A 6,410-nucleotide genomic window follows, 5' to 3' on the forward strand; every position below is an offset into this window, starting at 1 on the left:
CTCTCTCTCTCTTTCCTTCTATTTTTCTTTCTTTCTTTCTCTTTTTTTTTTTCTCTACCCTTCCCCCCCCCCCTCAGTCTCTCTCTTTCTCCTCTCTCTCACTCTCTCTCGCTTTCTCTCTCTCTCTGTTTCTGTCTCTCCCTCCCCCTTCCTCTCTTTATGTCTTTTCTCTCTCTCCTTCCTTTTTTTTTTCTCTCTCTCCGTCTCTCCCTCTCTCTCTTTCTCTCTCTATCTTTCGTTCTTTCTGTCTATCTTCCTGTCTATCTCTCTATCTATCTATTTCTATTTCTCTCTCATTTCCCCATTTATCTAACAGCTATCTCTCTCCCTCTTTCTCTTCTCTCCACTCTGTTTCTATATCGGATCATTGATCGAGTTTTCATTCCTAGTAGAACACCGCTGCATGACCGCTGTTTCATGCATGAAGTTAACATGTTAAACATTAAACAAACATATTTTTTTACTATTTCTCTTTCTCTCTCTCTTTCTCGCTCTCTCTCTCTCTCTCTCTCTCTCTCTCTCTCTCTCTCTCTCTCTCTCTCTTTCGCTCTCTCCCTCTCTCTCTCTCTCTCTCTCTCTTTCTCGCTCTCTCCCTCTCTCTATCTATCTATCTCTCTCTCTCTCTCTCTCTCCTTCCTCTCTCTCTTTCTCTCTAACTGACAATTTTTCGATACAGCATGTGTAACGAAAGCCTCACATTATGGATCGCTCTATAGTAATAAATCAAATTAACCTTTATTATACACTTTTCTTCCATTCTTATTCTTGTCTCTCCATTCATCTATCTTTTTGTGAATCTCTCTCTCTCTTTCTCTCTCACTATCTATCTACCGATATATCTTTTTCCCATCTAACTCTTTCTCTCACATTCACCCTTTCTCTATCTATATATCTGTCTCTCACTTACACGCTCTGTTTCCTTCTCTTTTTTTCTCTTTCACTATCATCCTCTCTTTCTCCCATATGTCTAACAACCCCATCCATCTCTCTCTCTCGCTCTCCCTCATTCTCTCTCTCTTTCATTCTATTTTTCTCTCTCTCTTTCTCTCTTTTTTCTCTCTCTACCCTCCTCCCCTCAATCTCTCTCTCCTCTCTTTCTCACTCTCTCTCTCACTCTGTCTCTTTATGTCTCTTCTCTCTCTATCCTTCCTTTCTCTCTCTCTCTCTGTCTCTCCCTTTCTCTCTTTCCCTCTATTTCTCTCTTTCTCTCTCTTTTTTTTCTCTATTCCTTTCTCTCTTTCTCTCATTTTCCCATTTACCTAACAATTATCTCTATATACCTATTTCTCTTCTCTCCACTCTGTTTCTATTTCGGATCATTGATCACTGCATGACCGCTGTTCATGCATAAAGTTAACATGTTAAACATTAAACAAACATGTCTTGCTACTATTTCTCTCTCTCTTTCTTTCTCGCTCTCTCCCTCCCTCTCTCTCTCTCTCTATCTTGCTCTCTCTCTCTCTCTCTCTCTATCTCTCTCTCTCTCTCTAACTGACAATTTTTCGATACAGCATGTGTACGAAAGCCCCGTATTATGAATACAATTAACCTTTATTATACACTTTTCTCCCATTCTTATTCTTGTCTCTCCATTCATCTATCTTTTTGTGAATCTCTCTCTCTCTTTCTCTCTCACTATCTATCTGCCGATGTATCTTTTTCCCATCTATCTCGCTCTTTCTCTCTCTCACATTCACCCTTCCTTTATCTAGCTATATCTATCTATCTCTATTTCCTTCTCTTTTTCTTTTTTCTTTCCCTATCTTCCTCTCTTTCCCCCATATGTCTGACAACCCCATCCCCCTCTCTCAGTCGCTCTTTCTCCCTCTCTCTTTTTCCTTCTATTTTCTCTCTTTCTCTCACTCTCTCTTTCTCTTTTTCTCTCTCTTTACCCTCCTCCCCCCCTCAATCTCTCTCTCTCTCTCTCTCGCTCTCTGTCTCTTTCTGTCTCTCCCTCTCTTTATGTCTCTTCTCTATGTCTTTCCTTCCTTTCTCTCTCTCTTTCTCTCCGTCTCTCCCTCTCTCTCTCTTTCCCTCTATTTCTCTATCTCTCTTTTTATCTCTCTCGCTCTCTCTGTCTCTCTCTATCCATATATTTCACTCTTTTTCTCTCTATTTACCTCTTTCTCTTCTCTTTACTCTCTGTTTCTGTATCGAATCATTGATCGAGTTCTCATTCCTAGTAGAACACCGCTGCATGACCGCTTTTCATGCATGAAGTTAACATGTTAAACATTAAACAAACATGTCTTTTTATCATTTCTCTCTCTCTCTTTCTCCCCCCCCCCTCTCTCTCTCTCTCTTTCTTTCTTCTCTCTTCTCCCCCCCCCCCCTCTTATCTTTCTTCTTTCTTTTCTCCCCCCCCCCCTCTCTCTTTCTCCCCCCCCCCTCCCCCCCCCCCCCCCCTCCCCCCCTCCCCCCCTCCCCCCCTCTCTCTCTCTCTAACTGACAATTTTTCGATACAGCATGTGTAACGAAAGCCCCGTATTATTCATTCACCCTTTCTCTATCTATATATATATCTATCTCTCACTTACAATCTCTATCTCCTTTTTTTCTCTCTCTTTCCTCTCTTTCTCCCTTTTCACTTTCTATTACTCTATATCTCCTTAGCTTTCTCTTCCTCTCAGTTTCTGTCTCTCCCCTCTTTCTCTCTTTCACTGTTATTCATTCTCTTTCTCTTCCTCTCAGTCTCTCTCTCTTCTTCTCTTTCTCTCGGTTTCTCTCTCTCCCCTCTTTCTCTCTTCCACTATTATTCATTCTCTTTCACTACTTTTCAGTCTCTCTCTCTCTTTCTCTTTTTCTCAGTTTTTCTCTCTCTCCTCTTTCTCTCTTCCACTGTTATTCCTTCTCGTTCTCTTCCTTTCAGTCTCTCTCTATCTTTTCTCTCTCACTCTCTCTCTCTCGATTCTCTCTTTCTCTCGATTCTCTCTCTCATTCTCTTCTTTCCCTCTCCCTCTCCCTCTCTCTCTCTCTCTCTCTTTCACTCTCTATCTATCTATCAATCTAGCTATCTCTCCCTCTACTCTCTCTCTCTCTTCTCTCCCACACACTCTCTCTCTCGCTCACTCCCTCTCTTCTTATTTCTCTTACTATCTAACTCAACCTCTCTCTCCCTCTCTCTCTCTCTCTCTCTCACTCTCTCTCTCTCTCTCTCTCTCTATCTATCTCTTCTCTCTCTCCTCACTCTCAATCTCTTTATTTTTTCTCTCTCTCTCGCCCCCTTTCATCTCTCTCTCATTTCTCTCTCACTCTCCTAACAATCCTGTCTATCGCTATCTCTCCCTCTCTTTCATTTCCCTGTCTAAAAACTCTTCCTCCCCCCCCCCCCTCTTTCTCTTTATATCTCTCTCTCATTCTGTCTCTTTCACTCACTCTCTCTCTCCTCTCTCATTCATTCTCTCTCTCTCTCTCTATTCATCTTTCTATATCTGTCTCTCTGTCTCGGCTACCCTCCCTCCCTTTTAGGTCGCCACTGGGGATCATCTTCTCTCTCATTTGTCCCTCCGCAGTGTATGAATGGGTCAAGTTACCTACCTCTCCCTCGATGCCCCTTCCTCCACGCGACCCTCCCTCTCCATGCTATGCTCGGGCTTGGACTCGCACCAATTGCTCTGCGTTGCCTTACACATGGCCGAGTTGTTGTCTGTCTATCTATCTATCTCTTTCTCTCTCTTTCTAGCTTGTTGCCAAGTGCACCCTATTTCTCTCTTCGTCTTCTCTCTCACTTACATTCTATAACTCTTTTTTTTTCTCATTCTCCATCTCATTCTGTCTCTTCTCTCCCTCTCTTTCTCTCTCTCACTCACACATTTTCTTTTTGTCTGTCTGTCTATCCATCTATCTCTTTCTTTCTCTCTTTTTCTCTTTTTTACATTCACCCTTTCTCTATCTATCTCTCATTATTACTCTCTCTCTCCTTCGCTTTCTCCTCTTCTCAGTTTCTCTATCTCTCTCCTCTTTCTCTCTTCCACTGTTATTCCTTCTCTTTCTCTTACTTTCAGTCTCTCTCTCCTCTTTCTCTTCTCAGTTTCTCTCTCTCCCTTCTTTCCCTCTTCCACTGTTATTCCTTCTTTATCTCTTCCTCTCAGTCTCTGTCTCCTCTCTTTCTCTCTTTCCCTCTCTCTCTTTCTCTCTCTCCTCCTCTCCTCTTAGTCTCCCCACTACTCCCTAATGTATCTCTCTATCTAATCTATCTCTCACGTACTCTGCTCTTGTTTCTCGATCTAACTCATTACTATCTACTTTCTCTCTCATCACTATTCGAAACAGCCTTTCTCTCCTCTCTCTCGATCTAGATCGCTCGCTCTCTCTCTCCTATATATACCCTTTCTATAATATATATATATATATATATATATATATATTATATATATTTATATATATAGTATATATATATATATATATATATATATCGATACATATTATATATATATAGATATATATATAAATATATACTTACTTAAACTGACTCTTTCTCCCTCTAAGATTTCTTCTCTTACTTTCCTCTCTGTCTCGCCTCTCTTTCAATTTCTATACTTTCTATTACTCTCACTATCTCTCTCTCTCTCTATCTATCTATCTATCTTTCTCTTTCTTTATCTCTTGCTGTCTCTCCTGCTCTTTCTATTCCTCTCAGTTTCTCTCTCACCCCTCTTTCTCTTTTCCACTGTTATTACTTCTCTTTCTCTTCCTCTCAGTCTCTCTCTCTTTCTCTCTTTATATCTCTCACTTACACTCTCTTTCTCCTTCTCTTTTTCTCTCTCTTTTTCTCTCTTTCTCCCTTTTTCATTTTCTAGAACTCTATCTCTGTCTCTCTCTCTCTCGCTCTTACTCTCTCCCACTCTGTCTCTCTCTCTTTCTCTATATATCTATCTATCTTTCTCCCTCTTTCTCTCTCACTCTCTCTCTCTCTCTTTCTATTTCTCACCTCTTTTCGCTTTCTCTCACTCACTCTTTATTTTTCTTTATCTCGTCACTGCTCATTGCTCTCTCTATCTTAGGTCCTCTTTCTCTCCATCTCGCTCTTTCTCTTTCTCTCTCTTTTTCTCTTTTTTCTCTTTTTCCTTCTCTTTCTCTCTCTCTCTCTTTCACTCTCTCTCTCTCTCTTTCCTTTTCTAGAACTCTCCATCTCTATATATCTCTTTCTCTATATATCTATCTATCTATCTCCCTCTCTCTCTCTCTGTTCTCTATATATCTCTCTATCTTTCTCCCTCTTTCTCTCTCTCACTCTCTCTCTTTCTATCTCTCTCCTCCTTTCGCTTTCTCTCACTCACTCTTTATTTTTCTTCTCTCACTCTCATTCTCTTATTGTCTCTCTCTCTCGCTCTTTCTGTTTCTCTCTCTATCTCTCTCTCTCTTTCTCTCTCTTTTTCCCTTTTTTCTCTTTATCTCTCTCTTTCACTCTCTTTCCTCTTTCTCTCTTCCACTGTTATTCCTTTTCTTTCTCTTCCTCTCACTCTTTCTCTCTCTATCTATCTATCTATCTCTTTCTCTCTTTCTATCTTTAAATTACACTCTCTTTCTCCTTCTCTTTCTCTCTCCCTCTTTCTCCATTTTTCATTTTCTAGAACTCTCTCTTTCTCATTCTAGTTCTCTCTCTCTCTCTCTTACCCTCTCCCAATTTCTCTCTTTCTTACCCTCTCCCATTCTCTCTCTCTCTCTCTCTTTCTCTTTTTCTATCTCTCACTTACACTTTCTCATTCTCTTTCTCTCTCTTTCTCTCTTTCTCTCTTTTTCATTTTCTAGAACTCTCCATCTCTATATATCTCTTTCTCTATATATCTTTCTATCTCCCTCTCTCTCTCTCTCTCTTTTTCTCTCTCTCCTTTCGCTTTCTCTCACTCTCACTCTTTATTTTTCTTTTCTCACTCCTTTTTCTCTCATTCTCTCTTTCTATTTCTCTCTATCTTTCTCTTTTTCTCTCTCTATCTGTTTCTCTATCTCTCTCACTTTCTCTCTCTTCTATCTCTCCTTCTCTTCCTCGCAGTCTTTCTCTCTCTTTCTCTCTTTCTATCCCTCACTTACACTCTCTTTCTCCTCTCTCTCTCTTTCTCTCTTTATCATTTTCTAGAACTCTCTCTCTCTATCTCTCTCTTTCTCTATATATCTATCTATCTATCTATCTCCCTCTTTCTCTTTTTCTCTTTCTCTCTCTCTCGTTCTTTCTCTTTCTCACTCTCCCTCTCTCTTCTCTCTGTCATTTCTCTCTCACTCTCGTAACAACCCTCTTTATTTTGATCTCTCCCTCTCTTTCTTTCATTTCCCTCTTTCTCTTTATATCGCTCTCTCTCTCATTCTTTCTCTCCCACTCACTCTCTCTCTCTCTCCTCTCTCACTCCTTCTCTCTCTCTATCTATCTATCTATCTATCTATATCTGTCTCTCTCTCCCTCCCTCCCTCCCCCT

Source organism: Penaeus japonicus, unplaced genomic scaffold (genome assembly GCF_977035675.1).
Source record: "Penaeus japonicus unplaced genomic scaffold, GWHDUDI00000001_assembly GWHDUDI00000004, whole genome shotgun sequence".
NCBI lineage: Eukaryota > Metazoa > Arthropoda > Malacostraca > Decapoda > Penaeidae > Penaeus > Penaeus japonicus.